The 20,501-nt window shown below is 41.5% G+C and overlaps 1 protein-coding gene across 1 annotated transcript in view; it reads right to left on the reverse strand.

The window, feature by feature from the left end:
* The window catches only part of LOC128719110 (uncharacterized), a 104,293-nt gene that overhangs the window by 39,425 nt on the left and 44,367 nt on the right, over positions 1-20,501 (reverse strand). The window lies entirely within an intron of this gene.

The following is a 20,501-nucleotide window of genomic DNA, read 5'->3' on the forward strand; positions in this document are numbered from 1 at the left end:
AAGTTCGGCTGCTACTGTGGGGAAGTCTACAGTGCTGTTAAATCCCAGAAGAAAGACTCGTTTCCGAAATAGTCCTTTTTTCAATTTCCTTTTTCTATGCATTTTGTAGTTAAATTTGAATTAATAAAGTTAATTTCCGTTGGATAGTGCTAAATTTTCCGAACTGATTAATAAATATCAACGAATAATACACTTTGCTTTTGCTCAGTAGGATTGGCTGACACGTATCAGTAAGTAAAGTCCTGTGCTAGCTTTAATTGATTTGCCTAAATTTGCATTCCCTTTAGCGCTCTCAGGGTAGTTTGCTTTTTCGGAAGGGAAATTTTACCAAGTCATATATCTTACAGCTCAAACCCGCATGCCATACAATACCACACACAATCATTAATGAACACACACGCACACACGCATACCGAGCTATTTTGCTACTGCACGATGAAGGCAAATTTCCGGTAGCTACTTCAAATCGCTCTCCATACATCGCAGTCCATACACCATTACCCAAAATGGGCACGATTGCCCTTACTTTAGGCTAGAATGGATGGAATGAGTTGTTGGAGATAAATGGAGCCCGCTAATGCCGTACCGAAACTGAATCCGTACCCCGAAAAGACGCTGCACGAGTAAGTGAAAGGAATGTGAAGCATCGACCATCGCCAGGATCTGTTGTTGGCTTGTTGTTGAAGATGGATGGATATCTCATATTCCATTAAATCATGATCTAATTCTAATAGAAAGCTCATCAATCTTGGCCTGATGTAGCGGCTTTTCCGGCAACAGATACGACAAGTGTAGGGCACGTAGAATATGGCACCAAACACAGGGTTGGAAGGAACATTTATATGCGTGAGAAAAGTTTTTAAAAGATCAAGGTTCAACTTCGAAAATGCTCCTTACACTACAACATTAACTATGAATTAATAAACATCTGTTAATTCACTTTACGCTCATTTATGTGAAGTTTTAACACGTTCAAACAATTGCATTTATGCTGCTGAGCGGCGAAGGCTGTTGCGATAGTAACGATTAAAGATAACACTTATTGTGATGTTCATAATGCTGATAAATTAAGAGAGACATAGCTTGTCATCGTGCAATTAACATATGACTCGATTTAAAATGTACAACAATAATGGGAAAACAATATTCAAACGAGCAATTCACCATAAACTTTCTATCGTAAGGTCAAGCCAAACGATTAGCTTTAGCAAATCCTCACCTCATGTTAGTGCACTCGCGATTGACAAACAGTCGAACCGAACGAACCAAGGAAAATTTAGAACTCGACAACACACAGAGAGTAGCAAGCGCGCACAGAATGTGGCATCGATTTCGAAGTGTCTTTTGAAATCGGAAAAGTGCCATTGACACTTAATAAGACCCGGTGTCGCCTGGCTATCGTATCAGCTGCATCACAGCAACGGAGCGCCTTAAAAATGAACGGAATGTGCCACAGTAAATAAAACTCGAGTCTTCCTCGCGCCCCTTCGAACTCATACCAGCCAGGGAACAAAACGGAAAATCACGCTCTAATAAGAGAGTGGATTTTTCGATTTTTATTGCCCTTCTTGCTTCCCACCGTCTCAGACGGGTGAAGAATTTTTCAATGTTCCCCAATTTCTAAGCCAGCTGCTGTTCCGTAGCTTTGGTACTGAGCGAGCGCCGCTTTGAACGTTTTATTTGTAACAGCACCCGGAATCTCAAACAAGCGCATTATTCCTGCACTGACGATGGCAGCTCGTACGCCTTCAAGGAGCACAGCATCTTGACCCTCCTTGGGGATTACTACCCAGTGGGCCCCAAGGCGCTTGTCATCCGCAGGCAACCACGAAGACGCCCTTGCGACACTGGAATCCCATCAAATTCCGTTGCACTGCGCTGAAGCGAAACAAATAAACAGACACTTGAAACTCTCTATGGCACTACGGGGACGAAATCGTGGCAAACCGACTGCCGGATGCGGTGGATGACATTTTTTTTCAACGCTTCCACAAGTATTTTCATCTTTGCTCGTGTTGGAATCGATCATGCGAACCACAGATTCGTGGCAACGTTAACGATCGGTGGTATTGTACGACAACATTTAAAGTAAGAATAGAATAGATTTCTTGGGCTGTGTTTTTTGTGGAATGTTTTATGCAATCGACGCAATAAAGTGAAAAACGCAATAGGATTGATTAATTGACCAAATGTATTGCCAATACAATGCAAAGCCTATTATGTCGATGGCAACAAACAACCGAAATTATCGAGTCTCGAAACTACTAGCCATCAACAATCAGAAAGCAAACTTCAGAAAACAACGTTTCATCTTACAACTTTCGAACGTGATCCTCCCGATGAGGCCAATATTCATAGCCGAGAGCGAAAAATACACATACTTTTTCAAAGCAAAACTTAAACAGTACCAAGTTCCACTACACAGAACCATACGCGATAAACACCGATATCATTGGAAATATATCAAAACCACGGTTGGCCTCCCACAGCAGCCAGCCGTCCATTAATAGCAAGCCCATTACATTATTGAGAGGAGACAAATGGAGATTACGTTGCTATTTCCGAGATTGATTTATTGGTTCATTGTGGCCCGACCACGTTCGTACTGGTGTGTCGTTCTTTGAATGTTTGGTTCTCGTTCGCTTCCCGGAGAAACGGGAAAGCGCCAGCCGCCAACTCAAATGTGAACCAGGGTTAATGAAGCTGGATATTGAACGTTGTCGAAGCGTGACTGGCAAAGAGGATTACTTCGGACCCACACTACGGTGTTGTGATGTTACGGAAAAAAAAGGAATCGAATTCGGTGAACGCGGATTGACACGTGGGACGATGTACACTGTAGCACCGACATGAAGGTAGTCGTCGGCTGTCTTTCGGGTTGGTATTTTTAAAGGCTTTTCCATTGAAACAACATCGGCAGGATTTTGTCATTGGACCCATTTTGAGAAAGAGTGCCAAGGTTGAATTCCTAGGTTTTCATTTACAAGGTGTTGTATTTTCATTTTGAGATTATTTTACTGATTCGCAAACAACTAAAGAATGTTACATCGTCATTGCGTTTCATGATGCTACAGAAATTACTTTCAATCGGGATTATTTTGTTGCTGTTGATGAACACAATACTAGCTTTGAAAATAATTCTAAACAATAGCATAAATGTCAAGTGACAGATACATTAATCCACAAGTTACAGTTAGTTGGCCACAAATGTACCACGTTCGTAATGCTCAAAAGCCATTTTCTTCATCGTTCGGTTGTTCCAGCCCTTGGAATCCTGGCGAGTATATTTTGCTGTATGGTAGTGATTCTATCGTAAACCAGGTAATGCTCATCATCCTTCGGAGCAGTTTCCTCTCGATTGCGGATATTAGAGTACCGTTAATTTTGGACAAACTTTGTGTCTATAAGACGTCAACATTAATGCGGTTATCGAAGATGATTTTTGACTTTTGATTTGATATAATAGATGTGATATATGGTTTATGGTTTGTACGAAAATGGTAAGATGTACAGTAGTAAGTATTCGAGTGCATGTGCATGTTTGTTAAACAAATTTTGGAAATGTGAATAAACAAAACTGTTTATATACAATTATAATTTATTTATTCCTAAACTTAACTCTACATCTAAATCACCTAAACCTAACCTTAAAAAAATATAATCAATAATAATAAACGCTGAATAGTGAACTGTGTCGCATGAAAGCCGTCGAGAGAAGAGATCGAGCTCCGCAGTCGTATCGAGCTCGAGGTCTGTGTGTGATGGCAGTGTTGCCATCACTGCCGTTATAATGTTAAATAAATCGATGTAATACATGATTATATGTTAAAAACTTAGGATCTGTTGGCAGGGCGACTTAATTTACAAATTTAGACCACATTACATAATTAAGGCCACATCAATTAGGTTTTTGCCTAGTCATTCCTAGTCCTAGGATTGACTTACAGATGGTCCCCAAATTTCTCATCAAAAAGTCGTGTATAGCCATGTATAGAACCAAGTTGAAGAGGTGACATGCTAGACCATCCGCTAAGGCACTGGTGGTTGCAAAGGGTCCTGTGAATTGTGTTTCCATCCACCATCACCGGGAAGTTGACCTTGGTGAAATTATCGCCAATTTCGTCGATAAAAACGTCATTAATCGTAATATCGTCAATGAAACGATTGTTTCTATAATCTCTTAACATAACAAGCATTTTAAAATTTCAAATGTCAAATAAATAAACGTCCAGCTATTTGTATTTGCATATTTTTCTCCCAACTTCACGTAGGGTATAACTCTTACAATCCAAACAATTCCCCAATAGTGTACAGACAAACACAATCGCAACCAAATCGTAGCATACAAATTTAAAAACACATTTGAATGCTCCAAATAATTACAATTTCCCAACCCATTTCATGGTAAGAGGATTACACTCGACAATACTTGCACGCTATTTTTTCTTTCTCTCTAACTGTACATCTCTTTGTGCGCAGTCAAGCCAAACGGTAAGTATTCACAACAAATTGATAACATAAAATTTGATGCTTCCTAACGCACGGGCAACCGGAGCATCGGCATACCTGGAAACGCTTTCAACAGCAAGACTAACTAAAAAAATGACATTTACAATGTCGACAAAGGTGCAGCATGAGACGAAGTCGACCGAACGCGGTGGGAGACGCAAGAATCGCAATGATGTTGAATAATAAATGAAATTCCACCACCACGTAACATGCGGCGAAAAATGCCAAACGTTCACATCAAACCACTTACAATAAGCAATAATATCTGTAATATATTTTACTTCCACCATCCACAACCCGCAACCATTCCAGCTTTGCTGACGTAACCTCGTACATTGCGGGCCATCAACATTCGGGGAGGTATGCGTTCGCGTACTGGACAAGTATGGTTCAATGAAAAAAGGAATGGCTGCTCCTTCGGGAGCAAAAGTTACTCGGGTGCAAGGCCTATGCTTCCATCCCTACGCAAATCGGGCGCTTTTTATCGTTACGGCCGTCTTATGGAGATTCTTTTTTTTTTCGTTTGTTTGCTTTCGGCAAAGTCCTCAATAAAGCGACGCTTTTCCGCTCGCGATGTAAAAGCCTCGCGTTTGTGGAAACGATTGCAACACCTATCGTTTGAGCACAGCTACAGTTGGCAGGCGGCAGGTCGGCCGTTAGCCCACAATGATTTTGGCAACAACTCATCAGCATTCATATGCTTGGGAATACATTTTTCAGCACAATATTGTTACACAACTCTGGAGGGAAGAAGCCAACAAGCCAAAGAAAGCTCCCTCGTCACAACATGCTATCGCGGCCGTTTCTCTCCAGGACGGATTCGTATAGACGAAAAAGTACGATCCTCATGGTTTCATTGTGTACGCCAAACTGTTCCACGATGAAAAGATGTGTTGTGCGCGCACGCAAAAAATGTGTTGAACAACGGTGAAGAGAAATGATTGAAAATTGATATTTGAAAAGAACATACGCACCCGTTGTGGTCATATGACATCAGCTGCTCAGATGCTCACAACATCAAGATGCTGTTATGTCGATTAACTGGCTGCTTGGAATATTTTACCGGTCGGAATGTACGGGAATAATTTTATTTTTTCACATTTTTCCTCGTATGATCATACAAAAACATTTTTGATATATGGAAAGAATAATAATTGTATGATTTAGAACTACAAATAGTTGTCATAAAATACGTTAAATAAATTCACAATATTGCGTGTTATAATTTGCAAATATTATGTTTTTAAGCATTCGAGTTTTTAGATATGCATAGCTCTTATTGAATACCAAAAAAAACCCTTTTAAACCGATAGTATCGAACATCATAAAAAAGCTTTACTCGTTGCTATACTAAAGTCATTTTCTTGTTATCCTTGATTTTGTTCGATGAAACCTGTTGTCATATTTAAAGAAAAGATTACTTATCGAATACGACAGAAGAATAGCATAAGACAACATCGATGACAGCATGCAGCTCTCTCTACGTTACTGACTGACATCTACCTGCATTTTTAAGAAAACTTGTTAAACGTCACGATCGAGTTAAACTCCGGCAAACCAGAAGACTCTCCTCATGGCAACCCGTCATAATGCTGCGTTGCCGAACAAACCTGACAAACTAATGTGTGAAGATTAGGGACGTGCTTAAATCCTAATGAACCCTTTGGCACTCTTTTCATTGCCGTCTGGAACTTTTCCAATCAGCTTCAGTCAACTATAGCAACATCACCAGTGGGTGGTTGAATCGGGTTTGCCTTCACCGTAACCTTACGATCTTTTGTTGGATTATGTGGAATTTCCCAAACGAGCTAGTCAATCCTTGTTCTTCGGTGATGGTTGCGAGATTTGCGCAATCATCAGCTGACGAATGTGCTATTCTTGCACGTGAGCAAAACACACGAAGAGCTGCCCCTTCCAGCCATTCTACACCAGAAATTATGCAATTGGGATGCAGAAGTTTAAGCTTCAGACAGGGACAAAATAACAATTCCCAAGGCAATTCCAAAAACGAATAATTGGTCCTCTCGGGTATTAACGCCGATACGCACCAGCCCATCTCACATTGCCTCAACATTATCTTAATTTTAGCAATTCTTTTACTTTCCGCGCATGCATGCTGTAGTTGAAATACGATCACCTAATCAAAGCTCGATGGTATCTGCGGATGCGATTGGGATGTGTTACTGTTTTACTCACGTTCAGCAATGCTCGTACAAGAGCGTCCCGGTGACATGACGAACAGCATGTTGCCGTCAGTCACCATTGAACAATAGGTTCCGCGCTATTTCTCCCTAGGCGTAGATGTGACGACGACGATGATGTGTCACACTAAGAAGCAGATGTCAACATAACAAAAGCACTTCTTCAACATACGTACACTCTCCCACATTCCTGCTGCCAATCGCTCTTGAGTTACTGAACGTCTTTCCAAAAAACCTCGTGTCGGTAGTGCGACCAGGTCTGATACTGAAGTGGAATTATATGCAAGGTGAACGAGCCGAAACCACCACCGCAACCAATCGGTCGCTGCCTGCTGTGATCCTTTTGTTCACGAATCCTCTTGCTTCCATGGTGTTTCACCCTCACAAACGAACCGTCGTGGTTGCACGCGTATGTGATAAGCCACCAAATCTCGTGCTCGCGCGATTCCAACTCGAGGTTTTCGACGTTATGTCGCGTACGTGTAAATTATGTTTGCTTTGATTCACACCCGCTTATTTTGGCATGGGAACGAATATGTCTGTGTATGTATTGGGTGGGTTGTGTGCAGAAGGATATGTATGCTCACATGGAGCCATTGTTTTTCCATACCGTACAACCATTCTTCTCGAGCGATGATTATTCCCATCGTCGAATCCATTGTTACCGCGACCAAAGCTATTACACGTTAAGAGGTCTCGCGTTTAACTTTCCCACGCCAGGACCGTTAGCTCGCGCTGAATCACTTGAAAAAAGTGTAGGAAATTCACATGACCTACCACCAGTTCACTACCTATGTTCGTCACCCCTCACAAATGTATGCAGGAGTGAGCGAAACAAAGCAAAGCGAGCCATGGGATAAAGGATGATATGACAGTTAGAACTGTTGGAAAATGGTGAAATTGAGCAAAGCTCCCACAAAGCCAACAGCAAAGGGACCACCTTGGAGCGGAAAGAAAGACAGTGAAGGAGACGATCAAAACCTTTGTTTGTGGTGAAAACTTTCTCAAACGATTTCGATTGTTGATAGCGACTGTTGAATGGGTTTTGGCGAAAAGTTTCTGGCCTGTCGCGTGAAGTGGGTTACGAAATTGTCCTAAAGGGATACTAGTTCTTCATTTCAGTGCTGTGTGTGTGTGTTCCTGAGCGTGCCATCAATGCTGACATTAATTGTTAACGGCGAAAGCGGCTCAAGAAGATATTGCCATGACACCAAGCTGTATGCCTGGGGATGGCATGAACCACAATTCGAGACAAACATCGCAATAGTATCATCATATCTTTCTCATCATAGCTTGTGACATGCGTGTGTCGTATGTAACGCACAGAACATGGTAACTGCTTTCGTGGTTTATAACAGATTTCATTTTCAATGTATGAGTGAGGAAGAATATTTGTGCTCTGGATGAACATGGAAAAGGATAACGTAATGATTGATGTTGACAATTTTTATCATATTTGTACAAAGTAAAAAGCGAGAATTATGAAGTTTTAAAGCAAAAATTCATAATATTCTTTTAAACACGTTGACTACGGCTATCGTGACTAACATTTTTGATATACTAGAAGTTTTGGATTAAAAAGCGAATCATATGAAAAAAAATGTACATGCATGAAAAGTGTCGACAGCCAACGTATTAAACATTTCGTATTGAACTTGATTGAAATTAATAAGAACATCAGATACGAGCTTGAAAAATTGTTGACAAATTCATGAAGTTATTTCTTTATGCTTGTTTCTTATTAATGTTATGGTTTTTTAATTGAAAAGTGTTTAGTGTTAACTTGTTGTAAGAACATGAGTCTAAAATTATGATATTGCATGGGATAAACTTATTTAAATAATGGATAACAAGCACAGCAGCGGACACGACGAAACGTTGTATTTCGCTCTTCAAACAACCACTACCTACAGTTCCTTCGCTGTAAAAACTCTTTGAATGATCATGTTTTGTCTGCAAATTAATTAAATTGCCGTGCGTTCAAACGGAAACAAATTATCGAAGCAATTTTCCGCCCAAACTTGTTGATTGCATTTGCACCGCCAGCGACATTGTGTCGTACGACGTAATCCCCACCGGGCACAAGATGGTCGGTAGAGGAGTGGGCTCATGTCAAAGATTCTGACACAGCACGCTTAGTCGGTGCCTTTCCAACAAGGAATAACACACGCTCGACAAAAACTACCCTAATCCATCAAGGTGAGAATAAGCCTGTGATGCGGGTGGAAGTACGTACACTGAAGCCTTCCGCTGTAGCGATGAGAATTAATGCCTCGGGAAACTGAGACAGTTTCCGCATGCTTCTAAAGGTCTTACATACGAGATCATGCAGGTGTGCGCGACTCGAGCAAGGCTAATTTCCATATTAAATAAATTTTCACCGAGGCACCGCTATCGTCTTTGCCATTCTTGTTTCACGCTAGCATAACTCTTTAACACCTGTATGCTTCTTGGCGTTTCCACGTCAGCGATGAAGAAGGACGGATAGCGTCAAGAACACAGACGTACTAAAGAGCCTCAGGCGTGGATGAGGCACCAGGCGTCTCCATGATACGATGGAGCAGCAAAGATTTTCCTCTTACCCGTGAGATTAATTCAAGCGTGCAAAATGTTGTCCCTCCTATCGCCTTTCCGCAATCCTCGTTCGTCAAACTTGTCCGAACTGTCAAACATTAGCATAAGCTTTTTCGAACCACTAAAGCGGGCATTCCCAACGGCGACGACGTGCTGTTGGTGTACATATAAGCACTCGTTTTGTGCTGGTGCTGTGGGTGTTTACGTTTGTTAAGCTTATCCTAGTGCAAACGTATGCTGGATAGTGAGATCAGAGGTTCCCGGTAATTCTTGGGCATGTTAGTCTTAGTTTGGGAAAGCCATAAATCGTCTGAAAATTTATGGGCTAAAATACCTGAAGAGGTTTTTTCCGTACGCTAATCCTTTTACAATGATTTGATTTCACAAATCACAAGCTTTGAAGAAAAACGGTTGCAGTTCTAACAGATCACTTGACGTGAAAGGCAATGCATAATGTGAACATCGCGAATTCAAGGAAACATTTGAACCATTTTAGGTAGAAGGAAAGATAGTTCACTAAACGGTCAAAACGGTCGCCGAAAGCATATGGTGAATTTGCACCGTTACGGCTTAGCATGATAATGATGGCTCTGAAGATGAAGGCATTATTAGTTTGCCGTCTAACGGAATCAGTGTTTTCCGGTTGCCTGTAATTCTACCCGCCAGAGATCTCTATGAGTGCGAACACGGGGCACGGCGCGGTGTGGACACTATCCAGTAAGATAAGCATACTCGAACACCTTCCAGCCGGTCGGATACTCCAAATATAGCAACACCCGACGTAAGGTGTAGCGCTAATAAACACATCACAAACCTGTTTCAGCCCACTAATTTCCGGCCTGCATTTTCCTTGCTCGCAACCTCAACAACCGACCTGACATGGTGATTAACTTCAAGTCACGGTACAGTCTACGCCTCACTGGAAGCTTTTGGCCAGTCACGAGCCCTCAAGAAGGTATCTTCGCTCAATGATGGGTAACAAGGTTTGACGTTCGTCGTTGTCCTTCCCTAACCTAATCTAGAGCATGCCCAAACTTCCGGCCGGACATGCCGACACTCAACGAACGGTGGGCGCGTGGTTGTGTGTGCATGTATTCCGACTAGTCAATTTGATTGAAATTGATATGGGCAGCATGTTTGGGTTGGCTTTAATTAGATAACGAGTTGCATGAACAGCATGGTTTGATTTCCGCCGTATGACGTGCTGCACGACTGTCTGGTCGAAGTAACCGAACTTTGGTTCGTAACGTTTCCTTATAGCTTCCAGCTGTGGCTGAAATGAAACATATGAATACGAAGTATTCTGCAGTAGAATATTTTGTTTACCGTCCATCGAACCAGACCAGACAATTAAACTTCAATAAACCCAATACAGGATTTCATTGAACACCCATTACTTCAAAATTTGAAAGTGTATGTTATGAGGTTCCTTTAATTCTGCATAACTAAGAGCTTCACCAAGATAGTCTTTGATAGCCCATATAGTCTTTGATAACTCAAATAGTCTTTCGTCATCATCTACCTAAATCAACAAAGCAAATGCTCGTGCAATAACCTTTTTCAAATACATCCAAACATCACAATCAGCTACGTTTTGGGAACGAGTTTTACTGAAGATACACCACACGGTGCGGGCAATTGATACTTTGTAAGGCAGTAAGATCAAAAGATCTACTATGAAATGTCTCTTTTGCTGTGAGTTTCATTTGAACGCACTAATTGAAACGTTGTGTAAATCGTTAAAAAACACAGCTTTAATACAAAGAATTCTTGCAATAGGATTTCATTCAGCCGTTGTAAAGTGTCTTTACTTTCGTTTCTTAAACACTAGGAATTGTCGCACCATAATCTCTGCAACTGTAAATCTAATACAAACAGCTACGGACTTTTAAATGATGGTGCGCAAAGGATCATTGTTAACTGGTCAGTTTAAGTGGCTGCGACGTGTTTACGCCCAGTGCTGTGTTCGAGCACGTAGCTTGCTGATGAAAAGTTCGGAAGAATTCATAAATTTTCTACCTATTTTTCGTTGAAGTTGTATCAGAACGGGACTTGCAAACACGGAACATTTTCAGCTAAAAAAAGATTGGCCCGCTACCTGACTCTGTGATGATTTGTTTCGTACTTTCGAACACTCTCGTTTGTGATGTTGTTTCTTTCCGAACGTAGACATTTTCCTGCCAGCTAAGGCAACAAAATTACAGCACATGCACTGAAAGGCATCCAGAAGTAACATCACGACTGCACTAAACGCAAGCGTGAGAAAGAGAGGGAGACACATCGAAAACAAAAAAAACACTCTATTGAAACAACTCACCGAAAGGGATCCATGGCAACGCTAAAAAGCTTCAAAATTGAACTTGAGACGTGATCCGCATTTTATATGCTTCGTAAAACCTGCAGGACAGCACGCCTTGGGCGATTGCATGATGCAGGGCAATAAGGCGTCTTTGCGATTGGGACCAAAAAAAGAATGGGGAATACACACAACCAAAAAAAAACATGCAAAAGGTTAGGCACCGTGTGCTGCACATCCTTTGTCCTTCGCCTGTCAATCTTGCAACGGCACAATGTCACTGGATCGTCAATTTCCCAAAAATGTCGTTCCAAAAATTTCGACACAATGGAAATTGGAAGGCAATACGGCAATACCAGTACGAGCAAAGGGCAAGGACCTTATACTGTGATGTCTAACAAAAGACCTTACAGTGGAGAGCAAGAGCATGCAAAAGATTATCACGAAAAAGGATGCGTCTTTCAAGCAGTGTATCCCTAACTAGTACTAGCTGGGTGCGTTTCAATTTTTCTTTTCATGCTTATCAATATGAACATGAGATGTATTTTTCACACACACACACACACAACTACCATATCGAATGAAAAGAGTGGAAAATCTCAAAATATGAAAAAAAAACCTCTACAACGGACGGAAGCTCGCCCTTACCCAACCGAGTAAGCTCCTCATGCGGACAAATGTCTCCACTGATAAGTGGGGCATATGTGCGCTTTATGTTGCTGCTTTTCCGCTAACTATCGACCCAAGCAAAGGTGCTGAAATGTACCACACGAACCGCGACATACACACTGTACAGTAGTTTAAACGAAACGAACATTTCCTCACGAACACACAAAGGTAGGTGTTCCAAACTGGAGAAAAATCAACCAAAAGCTCACGAGGATAGTCGCATATTTTTCACCGTCAAGCCACACGCGGTATAGTGGTGTGTTTGCAAAATGGTAAAAAAAACCAAAGCGTCTTCAATGACACCGGTACAAGTGAGAAACAACATAAACTTTAAGCGCAGACACACTTTCTCAGCTTCGGCCGAGGGATGTGAACACATTTTTTGTAGGTTTACTTCTTTTCTTCCTTTCGCCATTCACTTCCGGCGATCCGTTGCAGCGCGGATGCATGAAACGTGTTATTTCGTCGCTCGTGCCTCGTTAGGATGCAGGTGAGTAGAAAAAGCATACACAGAAAAGATGAAAAATCCGCCTCATAGTAGTACATTCACATGGACGCCGTGAATGCTGGAGGTGAGCGCAAATGGAAAATGAATGGTGCACACTGTGGACGATCATAAAAGCCAACAGCCACCGAGATCGTCTTCAGAAAGCGTATGCTTTGGACGCCTTTTTAGTACACTGCTCATTGTGTAGGATTTTCTCTTTAATGTGTTGATGGAAGGAGAAAATAAAAAGGAAATCTCACCGTTGAATGCAGGTATTTTCCCACGTAGTTGTAACTCTTTTCCAGGGGCGGTTTGGAGATGTTTTTGGAGAATTGCAAGTAGTAAAAAGTTGCTTAAATTGATTCAAGACACCCACGTAGGCTTTTCGTTCCATACTTATATTAAAATTGAATGTATAGTGTCGATAGAGTAACGATCTTTACAGTCTCATTAAATTAAAACACAATGCATTTATTCATCAACTTGAAATTCCACTCGAAAGAAGATTAATCAAAGAATATATTCCATAGCTGATGTCTAGACTTAGATTGTGATAAAATATCACAGTAACTAATAGAGGTATTGGTAGAACTTTAATCATGTCAGTGAACTTGACAAGATTATTCCACATCAATATGCAGCCAGTAATTTACAATAAAAGCATTTATGTAACCTTTTTCCATAATATGCTTGATGTTCTGCAGAAACATTCTTCAGAGACGTTTTTCAAATACCTTTCCTCTCTGAAAGGTACCGTACAATTCAATGGATCAATTACATATTGTCAGGATTCTATGCCCATCGAGATTATGCAACCATTTTCCTGCCTAGCACTCGGTACTGGACATGTTAAAATTTTCTGAAAAGCAAATCAATACCTGTTACAAACGAAAAAAGAAGAACATTACATGTAAATACCCTCTAGAGCATTGTTCTACAATGTGTGGCATTTCCAGCATCCTCTCACCTTGCGTGTGGTATAATGAAGCTCGACTAAAAGCATCGTTGCACTGGGCCAGGTATGTGACCACATATTTGTTCGTCCATGACAGACGATAAGAGCAAACAAATGCTCGATTTCATAACACTCAATGCCGTTTCCGGTCCGTTTCGATCGACTCTAGGTTCCGGGGGTGTGGAAGAAACTAATACGCACACATATCCGATACGTTCGTATCATAGCCACTAGGACGCCCGTAAACTACGTCCTTTTTGTCCGGTTTGAAGACCTGGGTTCTACAATGGGAGGGATTTTCATTGTCGAACAAACAACGTATATTCGAGTACTCGATCGATTTTCTACCAATGCTACGCTGGTCGATTGAATGGCCATCGTATCGCACCCACTGACCAACCAAATCGTCCATCCAGCAGCAGCTTTATATTCGAGGACACTCATACCGGGATGGCACACAGAAATGAAAGAAATTGACTGCTCGGAAAAGACAACAGAACAAAACAATTACCACCATGCTCCGTGCACTGCAGGGCGGTAGTACGTACGACCATAAAACGATAAACACGATGGACACCGTACACAAACGCAACACACCCAACCAACCAACAAACCAACCAGTACAAAGCTGTTGTGTGCAATAGCGGTGCTTCATTTGGCAAAGAAACAGACCCTGCGTCCTTTATGGCAACGAAGAAAAACAAAAGCTCATGCTGGGCGTAAAGTGTCACATTCGGGTATTGCTTTTGTGCGAAACATGCGGAACATGGGCCGAAAATGCTTCCGCCTTTCACGTCCGGGCAATGGATACCCTTATTTTCGACATCCTTAAACCCAAACGCCAAAGGAAGTATTGTGGGCAGGGTTCCAGTTTTTGTACTGCTGTTGTTTCTGTGTGTGCATTTTCTTTTCTTGTTCCGAGTTAATTCTCAGCCCGAATAAATCGATCCGTAACTGCTACTCAAACCCCAGGAAAAAAACGACATTCCCAGAACCCGGTACACCGGCAGCTTTTTTGCAATAGTAGGACCCGTTTCGGTCGAAACACGACATCCGATGATGATGCGATGAACGAGAAAAAAAAGGTAAGGGTGGTGAGTATTCGCACACTGCACAAGACCACACTACGAATCTCGTCGAATAGGTCCTGATCGACCGGACCGAAACAAACGCCCCGACAATGATTCTCGCCGTGCGGAACAAACTCCGGCAGCAGTACCGTTGAGCCTTTGATTGTTTAGCCGGTCGTTTGTGCCGCCGTATGGGCGAATGCTACGGCCAAAACGAACACGACCAAACGATCGACATCAAAGCGAACGGGCAACAGTTAGCCGCACTGCACACCCACCCTCAATTCGACAATTCGAAACTGGAAGCGCTACTGCGTCGCCATCCTCCCCACTCACCTTCCGAGGCAAGGGAAAACTGCTTGGGGATTGGTTTCGAACAATGGGAACTCTCACTCTCGAACTATTCCGAGCGGTGGTTGTTATTACCCGAATCACTATTGTACGATTCGACACCAGCTAAGGGGAAAGGAAAATGGGTTTCCCGCGGCAGTGCGGTACGACCAATCGCTTTCCCATTTTCCTGAGTTCCCTTGTGCAGATGGGCTAAAGATCCTTTGACGTAGAGTTGGTAGATTGGCGAACAACCGTATGAGAATGGGTTATCAGTTTCTCCTATTTCTTGGTATGGACTCCCGTTGACTTCGGGTCGCCGCATCGGACCACCACCCTATGTCAGCGTTGACAGATGGTTTATGTTCATTTTCTATCAACACCCACCGCTCTTCTACCGCTCTGTGTCCGCGGTTACTTACCCCGCCACATTCGAGTTGATCGGCTATTTGATCTTTCAATAGCGACGGAATTGAAATCAACACGGTTCTATCGCATACTACCAATCTCATCCCACCCTCATATCCTGTGTCAAGCTGCTGAAGGTTCACAATAATGTGAAGCAATTGTTTGAAGAAGGACGCCTCGAGTGAAAGTAAATAAAAATGAAATGGTTTTGTACGCCGAATTGAAGGCAAAGCTCGCGTCACAGACAGGTGATGAAGGTAACGCACACGTACGAGTTTTTTGGAAAAAGTAGATTTCAATTAAAATCTGCCCACATTTGCTACTTTTTGTTTTAAGGGTTGCACTTGCGTGGAAGTCAGAGTGTTTACAGAGAATACACCGTTTCGAAAGTAAAATTTTTTCGTTGATGTATTTTATTCGTAATGTATAAATCGAAGTATTTTGCATAAATCATTTGCATACATAGTTCTACGCAAACCATAGCAGCAATATAAAACTTAATGCGATAGAATTTCAGAACAACACAAATTTGCGTACCAACTCACAGGAAACGTGAAAATTTGTGTCATTTATTCTGAATGTATTATATTTGTGATGCTTTTTTCTATTTTTAACGATACAACAAAGTTCGTAAACTTCTGTATCACTTCAAATTGCCTTTTCATACAAATTTTAGCAATTTACAAGATTTTGAACAAATCATAGACATAATCGTACAAATATGTGTATTTTCGAAACATTTTTACAAACTAATTTTTTCCCACGATATTAAATTTTTTAATTTTTTTACAGTATTGCCAGAACAGTTGTGTTGCTCTTTGGTTATTTTTTATTTACATTATACACTCTATGCCTCTATGCCTATGCCATTCTTCTTAATTAAAATATATTAATAGTTGCTTTTGTGCTGGTGCTGTGCTTTGTGCTCTCTGTTGTTATTCAAAATGTATTAATTTCTAGTCTACAAATATGAAACCATTGTTTTGTGTAGAATTTTATGAACGCCTATTTATCGAAAATTGTTAATTGTTTATAATTCCAAGTAATGGCCGGGGTTGGACACACATTTTAGTCTTTTTTCTGTTAATACCTTGCCAAACAATTGTTCGTCTATGATCACAATCCATTCGTTGAGCCATTTCTTGTTCGTCTGCGGAGGAATTGAAACGCTGCTTAGCAAGCCCGTGGCCCATCGATGCTAATAAGTGATAGTCTGAAAAGTGTCAAGTCTGGTGAATATTCAGGATGTGTAATCGGGGACTCCCAATGAAACGACGCTAAATCCTGGGAGGGTTTTGTACAATGAGGCGTCACAACTTTACTTTGAGCAGAAATTCGTGTACTGGACATTTCTGGCTTATTGCGCGATTTTTACCAGGGAAGTTTTTGTAGGTAGAGTACACCTTCAACTGTTTATCCGAATATTAGCATCTACCAAATTCTACCAAGTCGATACCAAAAGTAAAATTAAACTTTATTGGTAGCTGGTCGTGCCTTTGCTTCTATTACCAAAATCACCACTACGGGACTCTTAACCGCTCACGGTCGAGCGCTGACGTCTGCCAATCCTTAACCCCTCTGGAGGACGCATCATCGCGTACCATCGCTTCATCTCAATTTGGGACTCCCACGCCTACTCTGTCCATGTGGACTACCTAAACGAACATTACGGGATAGATCGACCTGTGTCATTTTCATGACATGATCAGATCACCGGAACCTGGTGAGTCCAATTCGACCCACGATAGTGATAGCTACTGTCGAACTCGTAATTATAACGGCTCCTTCATTGTACTTTCACACATACGAGGCCAACAATCTTCATCTTGAACGCGGCTATGAGTGTTTCGTCAGTTTTGGACAAAGTCCATGTACAAATGAAAGCAGAAAATCAAAACTTCAGACGGGGCAGATTCTGAGCAAGTTGTTGAGTCGACAAATTATTGGCTTGTAGGGCAAAGCTTGACACGTTATGAACTGAAAATTATTGCCAGAAGACAACAAAAAACCTACAGTATGACACCTTCATATGTCATATGTATAATCCTAGCATCATTCATAACTAAACAGTGGTTTTAAATTAAGATGCCTGGAATTAGAGGGTTGCTTAACAATGTTAAACTACGATTATACAAATAAGATACTATGACAACAAACTTTTCACAAGCATTATTGTTACTCAAATCTTCAAATTGTTGTCGATTATTGTTATTTATAACTTAAAAAAAAGATTTTGAAGTTGAAACGCAAAGTTGAACTTGAAATTAGAAGGCCAAACAATTCCTAAGGCCCTTGAAATAATGTTTAACAATCAGAACATTGTTTTGTTACGGGTTTTCTATTCCAAAGCAATTTCTTGCAAATTTATGTTAAATATTAATCAAGTCTTTATATTCATTCATATTCATTATATAAATTAAGACTTTTCAATAACTGTATAGCCTGAGTAGAAGAAGTGTGAGTTCAATTAAAAAATCTCAATGTGAAGAAGCATTATGGGTATGCCATTGATTCGTGAAAAAGCTTATTTTCATTTTTTTGTTGTTTGTTGTTCTTTTTTACGCAAGTTATCTTCTGATAACGCTCAGAAACGTGACCGCGTATAAATGCAGCTTTCTTAATAGTCCATTTCTGGCCATCCATGTGTATTTATTTGTGTGTGGGAAGGATCGAAATATATTGCCCAAATTTCTAAGCTTGCTTGCCATTTTCCCGGCACACGATTTGCATCTCCCAACAGGATTTTGTTCAATAAGTTCGTTGCTCGGCCATGAACGCGGGAAAAAGCATACACAAACAACATTATTTATGCGATCGAAATATTTCACCACAGGTGAGTGCGTTCGATCCGGTAAAGAGGACCAAGCATTTGCACCAGCGTGCAAGAAAGATTTAATGGCAGCCATAGTTTATGACAGTGGAACCGCACCCAATGGCTGTGTGTTCGTTGCATATTTATGCCGGAATGGCAGAGATTTCGCTGCCAAATTTGCACCCGTTTTTCTGTATACTGCAAGTTAAGGAACACACCCGCAGAAACCATAAATAACACATTGGGATCATTCATAGAGCATTTAAATGTGTAATACAACTTTCTGTATGGTTCCTAATTTTAGAGGTGCTACTGAATAAGCATTGTAAGCTCTTTTGTTGCAAGAAAAACCCAGCACAGATTGACACGATGAATGACCTTACAACAAGCGAGCAACCCGCAACATACCATAAATATAGCTCCCGTAAACAAAAACTACTTCACCACCAAGCCACAAGCACACTATACAACATCTCAGGGCAGAAAAAAAGCATTACTGCAACCAACGTAAACAAGATGGAACTTGGGCGACCGAAAGCGAACCTCGGTCACGAAAAAGGCCAAGAGCCAATGACAAAGTATCTCAGCGGTGCGACGTCAAAGGAAGTGGTCTACTCCGCAACAGTTCGAGAGGATCGTTATAAAATATTTATTTTTGCCGTTGTTTTCCACTCAAACTTGGTGTTTTTTTTACCCAATTTTCCACTGCCCGATGGCACGAATCGAAGCACGGCATGCACATTTTCTTGAGATTCAAGTGCACCGGACAGTGGTATTTTAATGCGGAACGAGCGCTGCAAACAAACAGCAAAATAAGGAAAGTGAAATAAAAAAAAAAAAACCGATCACCAACACAGGATGTTCTGAAAAGTGGAGAAAAACATCGCTTCCAAGTGGGAGCCAAACAATCACTACCGAACAATCCAAAAAGCACAAACCTGGAATGTATCCGTAGTCCTCGGTTGGCACACAGCTTGATATTGTTATTTTGCAACAGCCCCACATCGGCCTCCGAAGCTCTCACCTTCCGATGGTGCGCCATCCATTCTCTTTCTACCATCCTTTTTTCTCGCTGGGAAGCGGAAGAGAGGTAGCACATGGAAACGACAATTGCATTTCCGCCATTAAATTTCACCACTCACTGCACTGCCGGTTTCCACGAGAAGCTTGATGCTATTATTATCTGCAAACCGGAGCGGATGGGTGAAAGGGAAAACTCGAGGACTTAAACATTTCCGGGGCTGCAAACCGAAATGGTCAGGATGTGCGGAAAGACAAACGAGCATCACCACCGTTCGGCCGCTGGACGGTGCAGGAAGCGAATGGAAAAGAGCAGCAGCAACAACAACAAAAAGTATGGCAACATCAACAATCCACTACGTGAACGTGAAGCAGATGGCCAAGTGGCACTAAAATCGATGTCATTCTGGTTAGCTCTTCATATTGCCTTGCAAGCATCTTGATATGCTATGCAGGAACGTACACGGGGACCAGGGAGACAAAAATGCGGTGTTTATGTTTGTGTTCATGATAGGTCATGTTTGGGAGTTATTTTTTTCTTGCTCAGCCCAGTACAGTGCGATGTGCCACCGCCTGTGGCCATCAATCCACTAGCGTCATGTTCATCCTTTTAGGAACACTCGAGCTGACTCGAACTTTGAGTAAGTTTTTTATTAGTTCTGATAACATTTAGGTCACTAAAGAAAAGAGGATTTAAAACATGTTCACGCAATGAACTTGCTTTAACCTAAACGACCACCTTTTCCTTCTATCGGTTGTACACCATCTCTGCCCACCAGCGCAAATTGACTACATCAAATGGAAGTACAAGTCAATGGGAGAGCATTTTGGAACCATAGCCAACGGTCATACCGAGCGTACCCTTTCGTAACGAATTTTTGGGGCTAGCGAGATAAACCTTAACGGTAAAAAGTCCCAAAACGGTTCCATTCTGTACGGCATGAACAACATTACGATCCTATCCCCGGGCTTCGATAGCGGTCCCGCAAGTCGATTCGTCAATTATCTGATCAACCCTTGGCGTCCCTGGGTTAACTCGTTTTTGTGGTGCATTTTGTTTCTGTTTTGTTATGCTCGCTTTTTTTGCATTCGGTTCTACGCCGTTGTGTACTGTGACCATACTTTGGGAGTCCTTTTCATTTACCGCCGCCCTGAATGCTAGGATGCCAA

This window comes from Anopheles marshallii, chromosome 2 (assembly GCF_943734725.1).
Source record: "Anopheles marshallii chromosome 2, idAnoMarsDA_429_01, whole genome shotgun sequence".
Classification (NCBI taxonomy): domain Eukaryota; kingdom Metazoa; phylum Arthropoda; class Insecta; order Diptera; family Culicidae; genus Anopheles; species Anopheles marshallii.